The sequence below is a fragment of the Fundulus heteroclitus genome, unplaced genomic scaffold (assembly GCF_011125445.2).
Source record: "Fundulus heteroclitus isolate FHET01 unplaced genomic scaffold, MU-UCD_Fhet_4.1 scaffold_159, whole genome shotgun sequence".
NCBI lineage: Eukaryota > Metazoa > Chordata > Actinopteri > Cyprinodontiformes > Fundulidae > Fundulus > Fundulus heteroclitus.
Window position 1 is genome coordinate 403,567 of NW_023396571.1, and position 22,273 is coordinate 425,839.

At 44.0% G+C, this 22,273-nt stretch overlaps 2 long non-coding RNA genes across 2 annotated transcripts; both read left to right on the plus strand.

The window, feature by feature from the left end:
• Positions 1–7,932: 7,932 nt before the first annotated feature.
• Positions 7,933–9,214, plus strand: LOC110367042. Its single transcript, XR_004928480.1, has 3 exons — positions 7,933–8,020; positions 8,146–8,238; positions 9,138–9,214. It is a non-coding gene; the product is annotated as an uncharacterized LOC110367042 (long non-coding RNA).
• Positions 9,215–20,183: 10,969 nt separating this feature from the next.
• Positions 20,184–20,855, plus strand: LOC118558799. The gene is made up of 3 exons (XR_004928478.1): positions 20,184–20,222; positions 20,333–20,630; positions 20,735–20,855. It is a non-coding gene; the product is annotated as an uncharacterized LOC118558799 (long non-coding RNA).
• Positions 20,856–22,273: the final 1,418 nt, after the last annotated feature.

A 22,273-nucleotide genomic window follows, 5' to 3' on the forward strand; every position in this document is an offset into this window, starting at 1 on the left:
AATTAATTTGGAAGTTGAACTAGGTTTTGGTTCCAAAAATGTTTTCTGGCACATTCTTAAAAATTTTTGGCTGTAGCCTCTCTGTAGTAGGGCTCTAAACAGCATTTTAGTGGCTAACTTAAAATCCTCCTTTCGAGTGCAGATACGGTGAAAGCGGAGTAATTCTGATTTAATGAGGCCCCCCAAAGGTGTGTTTAGGGTGGAAACTAGTTTTATATAATAGTGCATGTGTATTCGTTGGTTAGGGTTAGGGTTTAACATCTAATTGAAAGTGGTGGTGTCTAAAAAGTCTATGGAGTTATAATTTAAATTGTATTTTAATTTAATAGAGGGGTTATGGGTATTTAAAATATCTGTAAATGTTTTAAATTCTGATTCTGAATGGGCCCAGATACCCCATATATCATCTAAATATCTATAATAATAGGAAGGTTTTAAAGTACATTTATAGTGTCTGACGCAACCAGGACTTCAGGCCCTAACCGAGTTGGCCTTAAAACTTTAAAAAGGGTGCATTGCAAATCAGGACTGGGATGGATAAAAAATTTTCAAAATTGAGTTGGCCTTATACCTTTAAAAAGGTACAACAGGACTGGGTTGGAAGACTGTTGGGTCTTCACTTTTTTTTTTTCCCTGTGTCCTGTCTAGCAATGTGGCAATAGGAATTGATGTCTCAATGCCAGATAGAGCTCGACAGATTTTGCTTTTACAAGTGGAGCAAACAGCTTTCGCCATAGTGCTCTACTTGATTTATGCTTGTAAATAGCTTTATTGTGATTCCTGCAAGGAGAATTTCAAATTATATGGACATTACAATGGGAGAGTAAAGGAAGAACAAGAAGTGAAAGAGAAAGAAAAGAAAAAAAAAAGAGTAGAGGTGAAAGAAAGAAGAGATAAAAGGGAGAGGATGATAAAACCTTCTCCGTCTGCTCCATCACTTGGAAAGAGAGATGCAAAAAGAACAGCACAACCAACAGACATAAAGCAACAGATATACTCGAATAACACCTAGATGCCGTTGCTAAATCATATATATTATATGATTTAGCAACCAGAGGTATCCCAGACTGGGATTCTCTTCATACCTGGTTAACAATTTTTCAAGCACGCTGCCATTTTGAATTACCCATGATGCAATGGGACTCTATTTCGGTCTTATAAGGTCATTTTACTGTCTATTTCTTAAACTAGACCCCTTAAACCACATATTGTGGTAAACATTAAAGTAAGAGCTTTTCATTAAGAAACAATTCACACAATTGTGTTTAATTTGAGTCCAGTTAGATAAAATCAGAACTTAAATGGATGATCCCATTAGACTACCCGCCAACCTTGTCCAAGAGAAAGTATGGTTAACCTAGTTTTCCAGGGGTCGTGCGGTGTATGGGACACTGGAATCGTTTGTATTTATACCAATGGCCTTTGGCTTTAACCAAGAAAAACACTTAGAAACCGAAGTTGGCCTGAGCCTTTAAAGGATACATGGCAAACTAGGACTGAGCTGGATAAAAGCACTCCAAAATACTGGATCAGGCGATTAAAAGGTATATGGTAGGTGTACAATACAAGGCAAGTGTGCTGTTTAAGTTAAAAGAATGCAATATGACACACACTGGGACCTGATCAATCCCAGCTGGGCCTTCCTTGGGTAGGGTGTCTAGTGATTATGGCCGAAACACCCTGAGACCCTGAGGTTCACTACTGAGGATGTGTCTTTAAATGGATACATTAATAGTGATTATGGCTGAAATACCCTGAGGAAACTTACCCTTGAATACTTACCCTAAAAAAACGTACCTTAGAAAAATTCCACGAAAACTTCCCTTGAAACACTTTTTACCACTGGAAAAACTAATCCATGCGTTTATATTTAGTAGAATTGATTACTGTAACAGTGTTTTCACACGTCTGCCTAAAAAGTGGATCAGACAGCTGCAGCTGATCCAGAACGCTGCTGCCCGCGTCCTCACTAAGACTAAGAAAGTAGAGCACATAACCCCAGTTCTAAAGTCCTTACACTGGCTCCCTATATCTCAGAGAATAGACTTTAAAATACTTCTGTTAGTCTATAAATCCCTAAATGGCTTAGCACCTAAATACATCACAGACTTGTTATCAGGGCATCAACCCTCCAGACCACTCAGGTCTTCTGGCTCCAGTCTACTCCACATACCTAGAACCAGAACTAAACAAGGAGAAGCAGCATTCAGTTCCTATGCTCCACTTATCTGGAACAAACTTCCAGAAAACTGTAAAAGTGCGGAAAGCCTGAGTTCCTTTAAATCAAGATTAAAAACACATTTGTTTGAAATTGCCTTTGAATGTTCTAGTTAAACTGTTTTACTGTTTTTAATGTTCTTTTTAGTTTCTACATTCTATCCCTACTTGCTTTTATTTCTATATTTTAATCATGTAAAGCACTTTGCATTGTCTCTGTACTGAATTGTGCTATATAAATAAATTTTGCCTTGCCACAAAAATTTACCTTAAAAAAAACTTTTTACCACAAAAATTTACCTTTAAAAAAAAACTTACTACTAAAAAAAACTTACCTTACTTTGTAAAGCCAGACGGCTAGGATCTGATTGGATACAGTCAAAGGGATGGTTCCCTTCTTGTAATTTTGGAAGATTCTCATTCTATGGGCTTAACCTTTTGGGAGTTGGGGGCTGGAGAATGACATGTGACGGTCTGTGCATTGCCTTTAACTCTCTAGTCTAATCTGCCTCTGTCGACGGACGAGGTGGGGAGAGTTATCAAGAAAGAATAGACCACCTAACCCAAAGACTTTCAAAAGCATGCCTCTGATAACTGCTCAGCTCTGTAGATCAAAACAATTCCGGCCTTTTTTTCCACCTCAGCATCGCTGCAGCAGTGCTTCCAGCTGTTCTGCTCCGCTGACGCGGATAGGAGGGCTAGTGCAAAAGTGTGCGCCAGATCCAACCCTGGCAGGTTCTTGTGAGTTAGTGCCAAGGTAAAATGGTCAGCAATGAGTCGTGATCCTGATCAATCCAATTGAAAATCTACTGAAGACGTACATATTGCAAAAGAATAGTGGGAGAAAATGCCATTTCCTGCTGAAATAAGTTTTGAACATTTCCAATTATTTCTAAAGATATTCACTCGGCTATGTAAAACATGAAGGGGTGCTAATAATAATAATAATAATATGCAAAAATATATTAGCACATCATGACTTTCTGGAATGAGAAATGGGAGCTGAAGGTTTTTTAAAACTTTGGGTGTTGTGTATTTCTTCCAAGACCAAGCTATTAAAAATCTTTCAGAGCTTTCTTTTAGCTCTTTTTTTGTAATAACTTTTCAAAGGATTTCAAGGTATAAAAACACATTACTGTTATTATACCACACATAGTCCCAATGTGGGGCGTTAAATAATTTATTTTTGTTAGTATTCTTATGTTGTCTGCTGATTTCACTGGCTGAAATGTAATACATCTCTGCTTTTGTTTGCAGTGCCAAAAAGTGCCAAGGAGTGCCAGGTGAATGTTGCCGTGCTGAACTCCCGGACAATCAACACAGCCAGGCTAAAGCATAGAGTAAAGAGGCTCATTTGCTGTCAGTTTTTCAGCAGAGCAACATCCCTCACTTACTTTGGCTTGAGCTTGCGATGGAAGAGTTAGGCGCAGAAAACATGTCTGCTTTGTCAGCAGTTTTTGCTGATGCGGGGAGCGCAGAAGCATTCCTGTGCAACACAGATTGTTTCCATCTGCCCAGGCAACTACCTTAAGAAAGGCTGGTCGGGTGCTGCGCATCTCTTTTGATTATGATGGTGTGTTGGTGGAGCTGAAGGAGCTGTGCAACATCAAGCACGCTTTGTCCAGGATCAGTCTGTTCATTCAACCTGGGGGGCCTACACCATTCCTGGCACTTGGTGAAAAAACACCTGCATCTGAAAAAGGTGTCCCCCAAGGGAATGGAGATCCTTAAAAAAGTTAGAGGGGTAACATTGCCTTTTTTGACAGTGGTTACAGCCTGGACCTGGTCGTAATGCCACTCAGGCTGAGCAGTGCGCATCCCTTGATCAAGGTTTTTGAGGATATTCTGCCAGCGCTCTCATTGGAGCAGTTGAATAAGGTTTTCACAAATATTGACCTGCTCCGTGACCTCAGTCCTGAGGAACTGGCAAGGGACACCCTCAAAAAAACTGTACTGATGAACAAGGGTTGGATGAATGTGCTCCCTCAGGACCAGGAGTTCATCCTGTCAGTGTTGGACAAGGCTTTGGCGGCTGTAAAACCCGACGACCTTTGCATCCGAGCCTTCCTACACCGCTTCGGCCAGAAGTCCAAGGAGACGTTTGTCGTGATGGAGATCTGCTCGCCCTTTAGTGTGGAGCGCATTTCCCTGCATGTGGCCCTGAACATCTTGCCGCTGGACACCAACATGACAGTTCTTTGGTCAAGGGGTGGGCTCTAGGTCAAAATTGTACACCTGTATGTCCATGCACGAGTGTGCAAACATGCAAACCGCCTTGGACAACAGGCCTTTGGACGTTGCGCCTGACCTCAGGAACCTCAGCACACATGACAAGGTGACTTTCTGGCAGGTGTATGTCGACAGCCCCCACACACACCACCTGTCCACCTTTCGCCACCCAGTGAGTGGGCTCATCGTTAACTGCGGCCTGTCACACACAAACTACCAGGGGGCAATGGCAACCTGGGCGCAGGACTACCTACTCCAGATGGAGGACATGGCCCGTAAAGCCAGGTGCGCCTACAACCTCAGGATTGAGTTTGTGGCAGCCTTGGAATTCCTCTTTCCAAACGATGTCCATGCTGGGTATTTTTTCCACATTCCCAGCTTGAAGACCTTGCTGAGGAACTACCCCATGCTAGTCCTATTCAAGTGGCAACCTGGGGAGCTAGGCATCAATGACATCAATGAAACCGGGACATGGGAGGGTTTCTACCAACCTGGCAGGGATTTGAGTTGGAGCTGGCCCTGGAGGAGGCCTTTTATGGACACCCTTTGTCCATAATGGACCTAAAGTGGTCGTGCGTGTTAGGGACCAATGCCACCCACGAGTTCAGCCTCACGCATATGAGGGGATTCATGGGTCTTGGGCCCCCTAACGCAGCGGCTTTGGAGGAAACACCACCGCCGTCGTCCACTGGATCAGGAATGAGACGCAGACGTTGCGGATAGCGAGGCTCTTTCTCTTCACCTGCTACCTGGAAGCGCAGCCAGCTCTCCTGGGAGCCCAGCTGGTCATTGTTCTGTTCAAGGACCTGTTCCAGAGGAACAACTTTATTCCTCTGGCACTAATGAAGGAATCCTGTCCTGGGAACTTGAGGGGACACGTAAGCCTGGACACCCTCACCTATAACTTGGCCACAAGGCAATCGTTTCCCAAGCCCTTCACCTTTGCCAGGGCCAGGCAACTTGTAGAAAACAAAGGCCTGGACCCCGTGTCAATACTAAAGGCGGGATTTGCCGAGCTGGAGCTCAAGTATTTCCCAGATATTAAATACAGGGACTTCTCAGGGCACAGGAAGGCCACATGGAACCACTACGACTTCTTGGAGGTGCACGGCGATGAGCAAGAGCCGTCCACAGAGTCACAAGCTATGGCTTTGGTGGGGGACATAGCCATGGAAATGGAGCGCCTTGGACTGTGCTATGCCAAGACCGTGGATCGGTACAGGGAGCATGGGATGCCTTGGCTTGTCGCCATCCTGAGGCGGCTTCCGCCCAGACTCGGGAAGGCGACAAGGTTCAAAGTCCTGCTGTTCACCAGTTGCGTCGGCATGTTGATGAACAATGACTTCATCTCATACGAGAAGTTGAAGTCATTGATTGTGGACATGCAGGTGACGCAGGCCGAACTTCAGGGACTGAAGATTCTCTCAACGTCCCTGTTCCCCAAGGCTTTTGGCTTCACCTTGTGGAGGCTGCACATGAACATTCTACACCGAATGGTCCCGACAACAGGCCTGAAACGCAAATTCAGGCCACCGAGAGAAAGGCCTTCCACAGAAGAGTTGGATGCCCCTCTGCTTGAAGAAGAGCATCAGCCGGATGTTCCTAAATCAAAGGCACTGTTCATGGATGCGGGTACAAGCAGAAGGTGGGATCAACAGGAGCTAAGCTTCATTAATGTGAACGCACAAGTGAAGACAGGGCAGGCGTACAAACAGTGCCTGGGACGATGCAGAGAAGTTGGCATTCCTGCCAGATTGTACAAAGCCTTCATGAACAAGAGGAAGCAGCTCCTTGAAGGTTAGGGAAAACAAAATCTTCTGTTTTGTGTGGGTTTTTTATTTTTATTTTTTTTGTTCAACTAACATAAAAAATGGGGAAAAATGATAGAAATGTAGTGGAAATTAGAAAAAAAAATTCTCAAAACACTGTTTCACGTGTGTCTGTTGCTTGGCAACAGACGCATGTTTCTTTTTCAACAGAAGAAACATATGTTTGGAGAAGTTTTAATTTTCCACATTAGAGATTATTGTAAATTATTTTGGTGTACAGTGAGTAATGTTTAATCCACTTTACAAAGTGTTTTCATTGCAAACCTGAAACAGGTGTTATTTGTTTGTGTTTTGTTTTTATTTGTTTTGTGCATCCCAAAAAAAGAGGAAAAAAAGAAAAGGGAAAAAACACATCTTCCCTGCCTTGATGTGGCGTGAGGGCTTAAGTGTCCGTTAAAGGACACAACTAAAGGGTAAGGGTTACGGTTCAAATTTTCTGGTTTGTTTATTTATGTTAAAAAGATTAATGTGTGGCCAGTTACATTGTTCTAGGTTCATCACAGAGCTCCCTCGACCAAACACACCCAGTCCACACTGTGGAGAAACACGCGTTTCACTGGCTTGTCACTTGCATCCAGCTGCTGTGGGGGACTGGATGCAATTTAGCTTCCCTTCATTGGCTTCCTGTTAAATCAAGAATAGAATTTAAAATTCTCCTTCTAACGTATAAAGCCCTTAATAATCAAGCTCCACCATATATCAGAGCTCTGATTACCCCGTATGTTCCTAACAGAGCACTTCGCTCTCAGACTGCAGGTCTGCTGCTGGTTCCTAGAGTCTCTAAAAAGTAGAATGGGAGGCAGATCCTTTAGCTATCAGGCTCCTCTCCTGTGGAACCAACTCCCAGTTTTGGTCCGTGAGGCAGACACCCTATCTATTTTTAAGACTAATGTTAAAACTTTCCTTTTTGACAAAGCTTATAGTTAGAGTGGCTCATACCCTGAGCTATCTCTATAGTTGTGCTGTGATAGGCCTAGGCTGCTGGAGGACATCAGGGTCTAATTTTCTCACTCTACTGATTTCTACTGTTCTTCAGTCTACTGTTCTCCAGTTTTGCATTGTATTACATTGAAATGACTGTCATCATTTCAGCTTTTAACTTTTTGCTCTCTCTCTTTTTCTTCATAGTAGGTACACCTGGTCTGGCGTTCTGTTAACTGTGACATCATCCAGAGAAGACGGCTCACCCGCTACTACCATCTAATGTAGAACAGATTACTAGATCAATGTGTGCTTCTGTGCTTGTTTGTCTGTCTTGTTGTGTCTCTGTTCTGTCTTCTGTAACCCCAGTCGGTCGAGGCAGATGACCGTTCATACTGAGCCCGGTTCTGCCGGAGGTTTTTCCTTCCCGTTAATGGGTGGTTTTTCTTCCCACTGTCGCTTCATGCTTGCTCAGTATGAGGGATTGCAGCAAAGCCATGTACAATGCAGACGACTCTCCCTGTGGCTCTACGGTTCCCCAGGAGTGACTGCTGCTTGTCGGGACTTTGATGCAATCAACTGGTTTCCTTATATAGGACATTTTTGACCAATCTGTATAATCTGACCCAATCTGTATAATATGATTGAACTTGACTTTGTAAAGTGCCTTGAGATGACATGTTTCATGATTTGGCGCTATATAAATAAAATAAATTGAATTGAATTCACTTGCATTCAGCAGCCCACAGCATCATGTTTTAGGAGGAGGGGACACTGACTGAGAAGAGCAGGCTGGTCCGTCACCAGCCAAGGAGAGCAGCCAGGTAAATTGCATGCACACTCCCCACTAATAAACAGAAATACTTCAGCCCTGCCTGACTACTAAGATATTTCTGATTTATTAACAGATATTTATAAAATTTCCAATACCCAAATGTTGTTGACGCAGGACTGCGTTGGAAGCCAGTGTGTGCGGCTCACCAATCCGGTCCGTGAGGGCTACACTTTCCTGGGCGCACAGGGAAAATGGTGTATTTTTCAGGTAAACATCAGTGCGCATGCACGGCTCTGACCTTTTTATTCTTATCATGATGAGGGGTTGCAGTTTGACACCGTGTTACTTCACAGAGTGCTTGAAAAAGAAGATGAATTTTATGTTGCCGCAAAAAACGTAAGCTCATGTTGTATGGGACACTTCGCTTGACAGTTGACGAGATGCCAAGGCAAGTGTTGCCAGACAGAAACATCTATGCTGTGCACGCAACAGGTATTAGACTTGGTTACGTCTTACGTCATAATGACAGTCCTCAAACATCACGGTGCGGAACTGTCCGGTGCTGAAATGGCTGCAGCCTTTCCTGTCACCGCCAATGCGTGGTCTCGTCACAGGCGGTGTCCAGTGATGCCGCTCTGATGTGAGCGGCTTGTCAAGTGCATTCCCTGTGCTGTTTTCTGATGGGCCTTTGCTGACAAATAGTTTGGATGCAGGACAGACACAGAAGCTTTTGGCAGCACGTTGAATTCCCTTTTCTGAATTTCTTCAGAAATGTTTGTTTTCATAGCTATGAAGGGCCTTATTTAATTGGCTGTTGTGATTACAAGAACACATTTATTCAGTGTCATGTGATCATCACAGGTCTCGCTCAACCAAAGGCACTCAGTCCACGCTGTGAAAAAAAGGGTGGTCTGAAACCATGAGTGGTTGCTAATGAAGCAGGTAATGACATATCAGACCTATTTACATGTCACTAAAGCAGTGTGAACTGGAGAGGCTGTGAGCAGACAGAAACATACTTTTGTATGTATGCTGGAGGCTCCCCTGCTGATCTTCCAGGTGCAGTTAGCTGCAGACGACTTTTTTTCCTGAAGAAAGTTAAACTGAAAGTTAAAATTCAACTTTTTTATGTATTTATTTGTTGGTTTTTTTGCATCTGTCCACAGGCTGATTGTCAGTGTGTGACACCTTCAGACTAAAAAAAGAGAAACGTGGGATACAGCTTACCTCCTGCTGGAAGTCGGGCACCTGCAAGGTATTAACCAAGTAGACCTTGAAGTCAGTCAATATGGCCTCTCCTGCAGGGAACGTTTCATAGTTCCCCCCATCTTCGACATGTTGACATGAAATCTCTCGCTCCACTGCGCTTGATCTCTTTATAAAAAAAAAAAAAGCTCAAAGCAAAGTTACTGAAGCTGCTGCCCCCGCGATCCGACCCCGGATAATCGGAAGAAGACGGAGACGGAGGCAAAGTTAGTTTGTTCAGTTTCTGCACTGATGTGCATGTCATAAAAAAATAAAAAATAATAATACATTTTATTTAAAAAGGCGCCTTTCTAGACACTCAAGGTCACCGTACAGAAGGGTAAAAAACAGAATGTCAGAAACAAAATCAAAACAAAAAAACATTTAAAAAATACCGAGGCTGGGACAGGGAAATTGATAATTAAAGAGAATAGGCAGTCTTAAACAGATGAGTTTTGAGTTAAAATGGAGAAGTGAGTCCGTAAATGGTGTTATACAACTCTTATTGTCTTTTCTTACGTTTGACTCTCTTTAAAGATTCAGTCATGGTGAGGCCAGCCTCAGGTCTGAGCTTTTTGTCAGAGTTTGACTATGAAATGTTCTCAAATTTTCAGCTCTCCGTCATAAGCGCATGCCAAAGATAAGAGGTGGGAAACGAGAGAGGCCCAGCTGACCAAAATGACGGGGACTTTTGAGCGTTTCTCCAACAATTCCCAGCCACAGCGAGTAGCACCCCGCCCACAAAAGAAGAGACGGACAGCTGCAGGGTTTCCACCTCGCTTGAGTCTCGTATGATCCTTGTAGGTCTGGCCAGTTGGCCAAGCAGAAGGCACACCTCTTGTGTAAGTTGATGCACTTCATTATCAAAAAAATTAATACACGTGTTGGCATTCTGGAAAGTAACAATTCAAATTTTGGACAATAATATTAATTCAACATTTGTCTTTTACAGTCCAGTTAGCAAGACCCCCCCCCCCGACTGTCAGGTGGTGGTAGGGACCTCTGCATCGATGCTCAGACTTTCCCATGCGAGTGTCAGCCAACAGAAGACACGGTGGGCCGGAGGGCAAACCTGAGGCCAGTCTCCTACAGGACTTACTTCCCTGGTGGACCGAGGGACGTTGACATTTGTGAAGAGCTGCTGTTAAATTTACGCCATCAAGCGCACGTCTTTTCTGGGTGAAGGACTAAACCTCGAGTGGCTGGATGAGTCAGCAGAATGCCATTCATTCACCACTCTTGCAATAAAAGTTCCTCAACATACAGTTATCATGGAGTGTGACAATGTTGTGGTGAATAAAGTCATTGAGAAATACTGGAAGTCATTTTCTGCTGAGCATTCTGTGGATGTTGTGGCAGAAACCCAAAACTTCTGCCCAAGATTTGGAAAACAGCAGCAACAACATCCATAACCTTGATGCTTCCAAAGAATGCAATTACATATGCATACAACCCAGAGCCGAAATTCTTCTGGTGTCAATTTGCCAACATGGAGGATTTTTTCCAAAGTGTCCCAGCTAGGTCAAGAGGCTGGTAAGTAAAAGCAGGATGTGACTGTCCCTCAGAGTATTGGAGCAGGCAGCCATTATCTTGCTGTTTCCTGATGAGATAAAGCCATTGATGCAAATTAAATAAAGTTTATTAAATTCACAAATTCCTATTGATAAAAATTGTCAGTTTATTTTATTGTACAAAAAATTACCACATTAACAATAGGAGCCTATGCCGGCCCTGGAAACCTTGCATACTTCCGGGACAACATACCCCAGCAAAAAAAAAACACAAGAACTGTAATCGCTATTGCCTCTTCTAAAGCCCCTTTTGCCAATTTATCTGCCTTCTCATTGCCTTTTATCCCTTCATGCGCTGGTACCCAACAAAACCAAATATCAGTGCGACCCCTGTATAATCTACATAAACTGTGCTGAATTTCTAATACTGAATCTTATTATTTACTGAATAAAAGTGTATTTTAAACTCTGGTATATGTATGGGTCAGTGACGGATAAGGATTGGTAAGATGAGCAAATCAAAAATATGTTTAAACCATTAAAACAAAACATGCCTGAGGTTTGTTAAAGTGTATACATTGTATTTCTGTTGTATTCATATTATTTAATGATGTTTATACTATTTTTAACAAAAAATAGAACAGCCTGTTAAATTGTAAAATGGTCTAACCACAAAAAATGACAAATATCTAATATTTCACACCTCCTAGAGGTCATGCAATTGTTCTGATGAAATTAGTTTATTTTGTAATGTCCTATGAGAATATGTTTTATTATATTTATTTCTAAATTTAAATTATATGGGTTTTTAATTTTACTGAGCAAGACCATATGCTGATAAACATCTTGTTTTTTGTCTATTCTTTGACCATTTGAGTAAAAATGGTTTAAACACCCATTAATGCGGTGTAGTAGAGTATTAAGTCATTATCCATATTAACTTTTTTGTATAATATTAGTCTTTTTAGACAAAATACTGGTTACACCAATTGACAAATCTGTTACACCAACTGACCATATTATGTCTACAGCAATAGGACAAGAAATTGACACAGAAAATAGGCATCAAGGTAAACTGAACTGGATATTTAAATATATATTCATGTAATTCATCATATTCCAAATCAATAAACATTTTATAACATCAATGAAGAAACAGGATTACAGTAACTTGTGTTCCATTTTGATTTCAGCTCATTGTTTTGAAAGAGAGTGCGATATAGTGTGTGTGTGAGAGAATAAGAGTGAGTGAAGAGTGGGTATAATCATTTCTTAACACCCATGAACAAACAGGATTGACTTCTTGTGTTGTGATTTCAGTTAAGTTTTCATACAATTTCCTTTTGTAAAATAACAGCCATTGTTTTGAAAGACAGAGAGTGAGTGAGTGTGATTGAAAGAGAGAGAGAGTGTGAGAGAGTGTGTGAGAGAGAGAGAGAGAGAGAGAGAGAGAGAGAGAGAGAGAGAGAGAGAGAGAGAGAGAGAGAGAGAGAGAGAGTGTGTGTGTGTGTGTGTGTGTGTGTGTGTGTGAGTGTGTGTGAGTGTGAGAGAGAGAGAGATTGCGAGTGAGAGAGTATCATTTTTTTATTTCTTTCATCACTAAACTGTTTTGATTACATTTTTAATAACCGAAAGCCATCAGTGTGAGTTCATGCCATCGGATGGGATCTGAACAAATTATTTCACATGAACATAATATAAATGAAAGAAACCTAAGACTTGAAATATTCCTGACCAGATAAGTTGAGACTGTGGAAAAAAACATTAACCTTTCAGGCTGTGTGCTTGGAATTGTTTCCAGGCATCTTCTTGGAGTTTGGAATGACGCGAGTTCACACGTTCTGGCTCAGAAATTATGTGAAGAACATCAGACTCAAAATAGAACAGGATGTCAGGTGGATCAGGCCAGGTAAAGGCATTCTTCTTGGCTAGCTGTTGCATGCAGCTTACCTCTACTTCATCCCCAACCACCTGAATGATCTGCCCCACAAATGGTTTGTCTTCATATCTGACAAGAGCAAACTTTCCCTGCTTACTTTCCTGATCTTCCACGCTGTCAGTTGTTGAGGTGGTGGCTGGTGGGTCCCGGAAATCGACTATAGATGGCCCATGACAGTTGCATATATTGGGTCTTTTGCAAAAGCATGAAATGTCCCTGTACTGGATCACAGCTGGCTCTGCACAGGTCACCTGGTGAATCTTTAGTGTACCTTTCACAGTTGGAATGAAAGCCGGGACTTTCTCATCATACCTTTCAATTTCTTCTGCTGAGATCCAGTAGCAACGGACACTGGATTCATCCTTCAGGAAGCTGAAGACATCCTCTGCGGTCTGCAAATCCTTCCCCCTCAGAACTGCTGCATCAGCAAGCCGCTTTACGGCTCCACCAACACCATCAGGGGCGCCCTTTCCATGGGCCTTTTCACTAAATTTCCACGAAACATTCTTGAATCCATAAAGAAAAGGCACTGTACTTAAGTACAAATTTTTCCTGTTCCTATACTGGTTAACAGGCCCATCACTTATATGAAGTGAAGAAGGTGGTGATTTGCACTTCAGGATGGCATCCTTCAGTACAGGCTCCAGGTGTGCCCACACAGCACGCTCATCATGGCGGAGTGAGGCAGAGATGGTGGCATAGCAATATGATGTCAGTGCTGTGTATACCACACAGGTATGGATTGTGGCCTGCTTGCGGCTGCCACCAAAATTAAAAGCCTGAATTTCTGTATTTAATTTGCAGCTGTAGTTTTTTGAGAAATCTACATGGATGCAGATTTCATCATCTTGTAGGGTTTCTTTTGCTTCTCTGAGAGCTTTTACTTGATGGGTCCAGTTGAATTGGTGTTTGGCTAGAGAGTCAAGCTTCTTGTTGAGAAGACCAAGAAGGTCAGCAGTCTTCCCGCTCTGTGTCACCTTGGCAAAGTTGTTGTAGGTTTTTCCCTCCTCTGTTTTAGTGATCCTCGACCACTGCTGCCAAGTTAGAATGTCTTCATAGAGAAGGCCCTCAAATTCCACCTCATTGTAGCAGTATTTCACACACATACGATACATACATTGTTTGCTGGATGTATCACATGCAATACCAGCCAGCAGATCTGAAATACTGTTTGTCTGTAGAATGCCTTTCTGGTACAATCTTTCAACAATGAGCTTGAAATTTTCATGATCAATGCATGCACATGAATTTCTGTCCGAATCTTTGGCTGGAGTAATGTAAAACGGACAGTATCTCACAAACTGTATGACAGTCTGTGGTGTCTCAAGACAGTTCCATTGTAGCTGGCATGGATGTCTTTCAGGGAGTGAAGTAGTAGTCTCCTCTGTTGTTTTATTTTGTTTTTTTGTCACAGTGTCCTTTTAGCAAGACAACATGCGGCTATTCTCCTCTCTGCAAAGAAAGCTGACCACTTGCTCCCTTTTCTCCTCTGACCTTTTCTTTCTGTCCCTCTGTTTGTTCCTCTCTCTGACTTCCTGTTTTTTTCTCCACTTTCTTTTGGTTGTCCAGTTTCCTTTGTAGCCTTTGTGTTTTTGAATTTGCTGTTTTAAGTTCTCTCTTAAGTCGGCGGAGTTCAGACCTGAGCTTTTCCCTGTCCTTCAGCGTTGCACTTTGTTGTCTGCTTCTTTTCTGTACTGCCTTTAAAGGGGTTGAGGATGCCTGTGGTACCTCTACATTTGGCTGCAAATAATCATGATCATGAAGATTAACTATGGGTTCTGGAGGCCCAACATGCTGGTCATCTCCTGATGTGTTCATCGATGGGGGAGTAAGGTTTAGAACATCAAGAAGTACCCTTTTTCCCCCTATACTGTCTCTGGTACTGTTTCCACCTTTTTCTCATCTTCCCCTGATTCTGTCTGGAGAGCTCTGCTACTGGGGTGTTCACAATCATTCCCTCTCCTTTCCTCCTTTGATAGCTATATACAATGTAAAAATAAAACAATTAGGATATTAGTATATTAGTACAATATAGGATATAGTGTGTGTGCCTGTGTCCGCATGTGTGTGCGTGCTGTTGTGTGTGCACTACCTTTCCCGTCTTTTGGCCAGATAATTTGCCCTTGCAGCAGGACCTGCGTTCACTCGCGCTCTATGGCGAGACACTTTTTCCTTGCTTGTAAGTGGCATCTGTTGGGGGACAAGAAGTACACTATCTATAATAAATGTATTTATATTATTTATTTATAATTTCAACATACTATTTACATACGTCATAATAAAATATTAAAAATATATTATGGAAGTTTAAATTAAAAATAAAAAACTTTGACGTTTCAAATAAATCACTTAAATTACAATCTAATTAAACCCTATAAAGCTACTGTTCAGGCTAAACAGTTTTTAATCTATTTAAATTCTAAAACTAATATAACTGGCACCAAGTAGGGTTAGGGGATTTTAACCCTGTTACCCAAATATCATATGTTAAATCCCATGGATTGTCAAGCATTGCACCAAAATACCAGGGAGAGCGGATTTTGACAGTTGGGGTAGGATTAGGGTGGAGGTGAAGGTTATGGAGGTTGGTGCTCCAGGGTCCATGGGTGTGTGCTGGTACCCGGGCCTGGTTGCTGGTAGCAGGGGTGGGTGTAGAGGCTGATGCGGAGACCTCCATGGTGGGTGTGAGGAGGACCAGGGCTGATGTTAAGAGCTCCTTGCTGGGTGTGAGGTTGGCCAGGCTGCTCAGTGTCTCCACTGGTTCTCCGGATGCTTTATTTTGTACACCTGCAGCCACTTGCTGCACTCTTGATTACTTGAGCAGAACGCAGCTTTACGTACTTTACATGTTAATCAACGACTGACCGAGGAGCAGAGCGGGCTACTTTCCCCTCCTCTAAGTTGTTGTTGTTTTTAATCAAGTTAACTTTGAGTGTGAAGATCCTATGCTTCACGCGAGGAAAGGGGGCCCTTTTCCTGGCTTTGAGATATTAATAAAGCTTATGTTATCATCTTTATTTTAAGATTCACATATCCACATGGCACCCTCAAAGCAGAATGTTTGCTGCCCACTCTGCCGTTCTGAATTTACCTATATAGCCAAGCACCTAAGAAATAGTCATGGCATTAAAAATTCAGATGATAACGGATTTGAAATTCCAGGTAACCGTGCAGATGCTACGAGCTTTGAGCGCGACCAACCCGAGCCCTCCGATGGTGTCACGTTTACACATCAACCCAGGAGCAAGAGAGGAAGCAAATCAGTATTATCCAACATCAGAACCCCTTCATGATGATCCATCCCCTTCATCCTGCACCTCGTGCCAGGAACTTCAGGCAAAGAACCTTCAGCCTACATCAGACCCAAAGCAGCTGTCTGATCGAGCACGCTACTCAATAGTACGTAGAGGACTACTCCAGGTGAAGGACAGGATCTTTCCAAAAAATGGAGACGGGCGGAGATTTACTTCAAACTATTATTTCATTCAAATGAAAAATGGTGAACAAATAAGCAGATCTTGGCTTGTCTACAGTGAAAGACATGACTGTTTTTTGCTTTTGCTGTCGCCTTTTCGGAAACCCAGGAAGGAGCAATCAGCTAAGTGAGAATGGGCTTTGTGATTGGAAAAATCTTTCATCCCTTTTGAGACAGCATGAAAAGTCAGCTGAGCACATTGCCAATATGGATGCTTGGCGCACTCTATCACAGAAACTCCAGACACACACGGCTATTGATCAGGTGAACCAAAATCTTCTTTCTCTTGAAGTAAATCGCTGGAAAGAAGTTCTAACCAGACTAATTGCGATTGTTAACCATCTGGCAGAGCGCAATCTAGCATTTAGTGGTCACTGACAAACTGAGACAGGAAATGGAAATTTCCTTGGGCAAGTTGAACTCATGGCTCAATTTGACCCAATTATGAGAGAGCATCTGAGGAGAAGTCAGGCCAAAGAGCTAAGTGACAATTACTTTAGCAAACACATTCAAAATGAACTCATCTCCCTTGTGGCAAATTGCACAATTGATTCAATTGTGGAGACAGTAAAGAAAGCCAAATATTATGCCGTTATTATGGACTGCACTCCAGACCTCAGTGACAATGAGCAGCTTTCAGTGGTGCTACGGATTGTCAATTGTGAAACCTCAAAAGGTATTTCCATTCATGAGCACTTTGTTGTTTTTCTTCAGACACAACAGGAAGAGGCTTGTGTGAGTCATTTTTAGGGCACCTAGAAACACTAGGCTTAGACCTCTCCAACTGTCATGGCCAGTCTTACGACAATGGCAGTAACATGCAGGGTAAAAAGCAGGGGGTCCAAAAAAAGAGTGTTGGAACTAAACAGCAAGGCTTTGTGTGTTCCTTGTGGAAGTCACACTTTTAAACCTTGTGGTTGGTGATGCTGGCAAGTCATCTGTGACATCCATCATCTTCTTTGGCCTGCTACAGCGACTCTACACTCTGTTCAGCTCTTCAGTTCACCGCTGGTGCATTCTAACAGAGCATGTCAAGAACTTTACACTGAAGGCATTGTCAACAACCAGGTGGGAGTCCAGGATTGAAGCTATCAAAGCTGTTCGCTACCAGCTTCCTGAAATCGTGGGGGCAATGACTGCTCTAAAGGACTATGCCACGGAGAAAAGGGATGCAGAGGTTGTTTCAACAGCTGAAAGCATCTGCCAGGAGATGTAGAGGTGGCCTTTTGTGGAAAGTACCATAGTGTGGTACAATGTGTTGCTCCAGATAAATAAAGCCAGCAAGATCTTGCTGAACCAAAAAGTTTCAATTGAAACAGTCAGGAAAGAAATCAGGGCAGTGGCAGAATTCCTTCAGGGGTTTCGGGATGATGGGTTCAACAGTGCCAAAACAGATGCCAGGGAAATTGCATAAAGGCTAAATGGGGAGATGAGTTGGCCAGAGGTGCGTCAGAAAAAAAACAGCCCGACTATTTGAATATGAAGGAAGAGAGCAAACTCAATCCACTGCAGAAGAGACCTACAAAAGAGAGTTTTTCTTGGCTCTAATTGATACAGCTCTTATGACATTAAAGGAGAGATTTTCACACATGGAAACCTTTTATGAGCTGTATGGATTTCTCTACTCCACTGATGTCATGAGAAGCACTGAGAAGGAAGGGAAGCTGGATGAATGTTGCCAGAGACTTGAGCAGACAATGGATGACATTGATGCCTCCCGTACCGCAGGCAGGATGACTAACCACTGCACCACCAATGTCACGTGACCCTGCTGCCCATTTCCCTGCTATGTAACCGAACAGAGAGGCTTGTCCAGTCGGATACCTGTTTCGTACTTTGGCCACTTCCGTTCCCCTGTACCACAGGAGGAGCGGAGTGGATTTGGCATTGACCGACTGACCACGGAGCTGAGAAGAACGGAGGCAACATGCTTTCCCCCCCAAGGCCAACAAACAGCTCAGCACAGCGAACGTTTCTTTTTTTAACCGCTCGAACAGTAAGTTGTTGTTACTCATTTAAGTTAAAACCCCATACTTTCTAAAACATCCGTGTAAAAGCATGGTGAACTGAGGTGTTAAAATGCTGGTCCCCGTGTTTCTGACCAGTGTGTAACTCTCAGTAATACGCTGTGTAATAACCTGTGTAATGCCTCTGTTAAATACGCTATTTGAAACTGTTGTTACTTGTTTACGATACATTGTATATACAACAAAGTTGCGTGCTTCGGACCTTCCGCATGGCCAGCGCCTCCCCCCCCACAAACATGCTATCCAGGTGTGTGAGGAGGAGGGGCAGAGAGGAAAAATACTGGGGACACGTGCAGCTTTCCTAGTAACTCCCCCCAGCAACAGAGAAGTCAAAAGTCCGCCACACCGTCAATCGGCCTCAGTTTCTTGGAGGAACCAGGTTGTTGCAGGCCACCTTGGTCCTGAAGAACAACCAGGTTCCTCCATGAACCAGGTGCTGCTCCTCAGAGTTTTTGGCGGGCCTGGGACTTCTCCGTTCCCGGGATGGATCAGCTTCACGTGGAGCCGTTGTTCTCCGGAGGTACCGCATTCTTGTCTGTTGCTTGTGTGTGTTTGTGCAGCACCACACCGGGATTACTAACGCTTCTTTCTGTATTATGTGTAGATATAGAGATGACACCGCCAAAGACACCTTTATACTGCCCCATGTGCGAGAACCGATACATGTATTTGGGAAAGCACCTAAAGATCATCTGATGCACAACGTGGAGGAGCGCAAGCTTCTCCTGAATTTAGCCAGCGGGAGAATCAACATCCGCCGGATGCCATGTCCAGTTCGAAGGCTGCAACTATTCAATGTCTCAGCTGGATAGGCATCTGGAGCAGGGTCACACCGATTTTGACGCGGCCAGGCTGAATCAGCTTGTCCAGACCCTGAAGATGGAACAGACAATTTTCAGCCTCAGAGCTCTGAGAGTCAGCACACCATCCCTACCCATGGTCTCCATGCTGGACCTCCAGTACCCTTATAACTCCGTTGATGCAGCACAAATCATCCTTAACCCTGAGGTTCCGTCCTGCACCTCTTGCCAGGAACTTCAGGCCAAGAACCAGCAGCTAATCAAAGACATGCAGGATCTTCGTAAAAAGCTCACTTAGCACATCAGGTGGTCGAAAAGGGCAAGAAGAGTGATAAAACGGATGGATGAGGTATGCATAACTCTGTTATATTGCAATACTTACCTGAGTTAAATGAACTGTGGTGTACATTTATGACCTCCACCCCTGTGGTTCTCTCTGGTCAGCCATGTGGCCCAAAGTTCTGTTCAGCCACGTGGCCTCAGGACCTGGTCAGCCATGTGGCCGCAGGCCCTGGTCCTTTTTGTGCCGCCCCTGTTCAGCCATGTGGCCCAAGGCCCTGGTCAGCCATGTGGGCCCCAGGCCCTGCTCCTCTTTGTGCCGCCCCTGTGTGGGCGCAGGCCCTGTTTAGCCATGTGGGTCCCGGGCCCTGGTCCTCTTTGTGCCGCCCCTATTCAGCCATGTGGTCCTCCTTGTGGCCCCATGGGGCAAAGTGGAGGACATATGTGTGCATTAGTACCCATAGCAGCCTTCCCACTAAGGCTCTTTAAGAAGGCCAAACCTTAACCATAACACCTTTTACACAGGCCATGAAGCAGATGTCCTCAGGCCCAGTGGAGATCGAAGATGTGAATGCTCCCTTGCCTGAAGGCCCTGATGACCCATTGGATGAAGCTGATCAGGAGGAACTAGAGTCCAGGCCAGGCCCGCGGTCAGCAAAGCCAGAAAAGACCAATCCCAGACCCACCACATTGGCTGTGTTCAAAGAGTTCCCCAATTTCCCCCAATCAAGCTGTGAGTAATGCCACTTCTTTCCACAATTCTCCCCTAATTCTGTTATGCATTCAAGTTAACTTGATTCTGTATTCAGTGGAATACCTGGATGACTATTGGCTGCACCTCAAGGGCTCCTGTGGAACAAAAAAAACACGAGAACCAAAAGTCCGGCGGATCATGCTGTTCTTGCCGTTCCTCACAGAAGGGCAAACCATGCTCCAGAACTGGATGTTCCTTCCCAACATTCGGAAGATACACCAGTAAGTGTCCCATGTGAAATGCTGCTTTCTGTACACAATGTTAGGGGATGGATGGATGGATGGATGGATGTATGTGTTCCATTTTAATTCATATTTACTCTCTTATGAAGAGGTGGCCCAATTATCTCCTCAACGAGGGGAAGGCTGTCACCACAATAAAATCCTATCTGGTCAACACATCCGAGTTCCTCGCATACTTCAGGGACACACCGCCCTCAGCATCCAGGGTCCCGAAAGCCTGATTAGTGGCAGTGGTAAGGGCTATTTCTTCCTCCATCTCCAAGCTTGGCAGACGTGTAGTGATCCGCCAGATTAGGATCAAGAAGCGCAAAATGAGCTCCGCTATCTCCAGGCGGGACCTCCACAGTTGCCAGGTCACGGCAAGGCAGAGAATCCCCGAAATTCTTGGTGAGGCCATATGTACAGTTGTTGTACATACAGCCATTGCGGAGCAGCTCTGTTTCCGCCAAAGGTCCCCACCCTAACCTGTAAATTGTTATGGTGTGTTTTAGATCAGCTGTCCGCGGACCCCAGTCCCGAAAACCGCAAGAGGTTCCACGGGTACGTGAGCGTCTACCTGGCCAGTTTGTATGGGCACAGGACAGGTGTCCTGGAGAACATGACTGTGTCAGAGGTGGATGAGGCTCAGCAGGAGGCAAGATTGGGGGATGGCGGTTTCGTTCATTAATGTAAGTGTGCTGTTTAACAAAAAGCATTTGTTCTCTTTTCCAATGTGTCCAGCAACATAACCTCTCCTTTGCACTACAGGTCAAAAGAGCACAAAACCAACTGTGCCTTTGGTTCGGCACAGCTGTATCTGACCATTGAGGAGTTTGGGTGGTTCGAGCAGTGGCTGATTATCCGCGAGCGACTGAATCCAACCACGGATCTTGTCTTCTTCACGGAAAACAACACGAACATCCATAAACTGCTCACCCACATGCAATTAGCCTGGGCAGACATGGGTCTACAAGGCACCCACACATTCACCGACTTCCGGACCTCTATAGCAACCTATGTAAGCAGTTATATGCACCTGTAATGCTTTGGACTAGAAGTAATAATAATGTCGAACGATATGATAATAATTCTATGTAATTTCCTCTAATTTTCCAGGCCAGGAACATCCTCTCCCCCAATGCCCACCAGAAAATAGCCAAGACAATGTGCCATGACACCTCAACTGCAGACAAATATTATGCACTTCACCTGACCACTGCACAACTGGCCCGCATCAGGGAAGACTTTGAGCTGGCCATCAAACCAGTGCAAACATTGTCCCATTGAAAGAGGAAATGCCGATGCTGACTTTGTCAGAGTCCTCCAGTGACAGTAGTGCGGACCCCCAGGCCGAAGCAGCTCAGGAAAAGGTATGTGTGATGTTGTTTGCTTTGATGTACATCATTACTTCTAATAAATAAAAAAATGTCTATATCTTTATATGTGTACATACACATCTAATAAACAATGCTGTATTAACGTTCTAGAAACCACAGGTGGAAGAACTCAGTTCTACAGAATCCAGCACATCCAGAACCACCACAAACGAAGAGTCCACCCAGTCCTCCGCGTCCACCAGCCCAGAGTCCGGGTCACCTCCCTCCAAGGCGGAGACGGCTCCCAGCCCAGAGTCCGGACCAGCTCCATCCCAGGACCCAGCGCCCACACCTGCATCCTCCAGCCAGGACGCAGCGGACCCCCCCCCAAACGAAAAAATGTAGATCAAGTGTCAGTCCGCTGTTGAGGTACAGGTTAAGACGGCGGCAACTTAGATCAACCCCTCAAAAGGCGCATGTTGCGTGTGAGGAAGACACTTAAAAAATAGTTTATCTATTGAAGAAGCCACTTTAAAAAAATAGTTTATGTTATTATCAATACTTAGTTTCTACTTAAAGAATGAGAATTAAAAGGAAATCGCAATGTAGGGTTAGGTGAGGGGAACTGATTCCTCCTGCCGAAGGAGAAGGATGGTGCACTGTCCATCCAATGGACAGACCTCCCGTCACCCCGGCCTCACTGCTGCGGACGACTCCACTGGCTTCCTCTGCCGC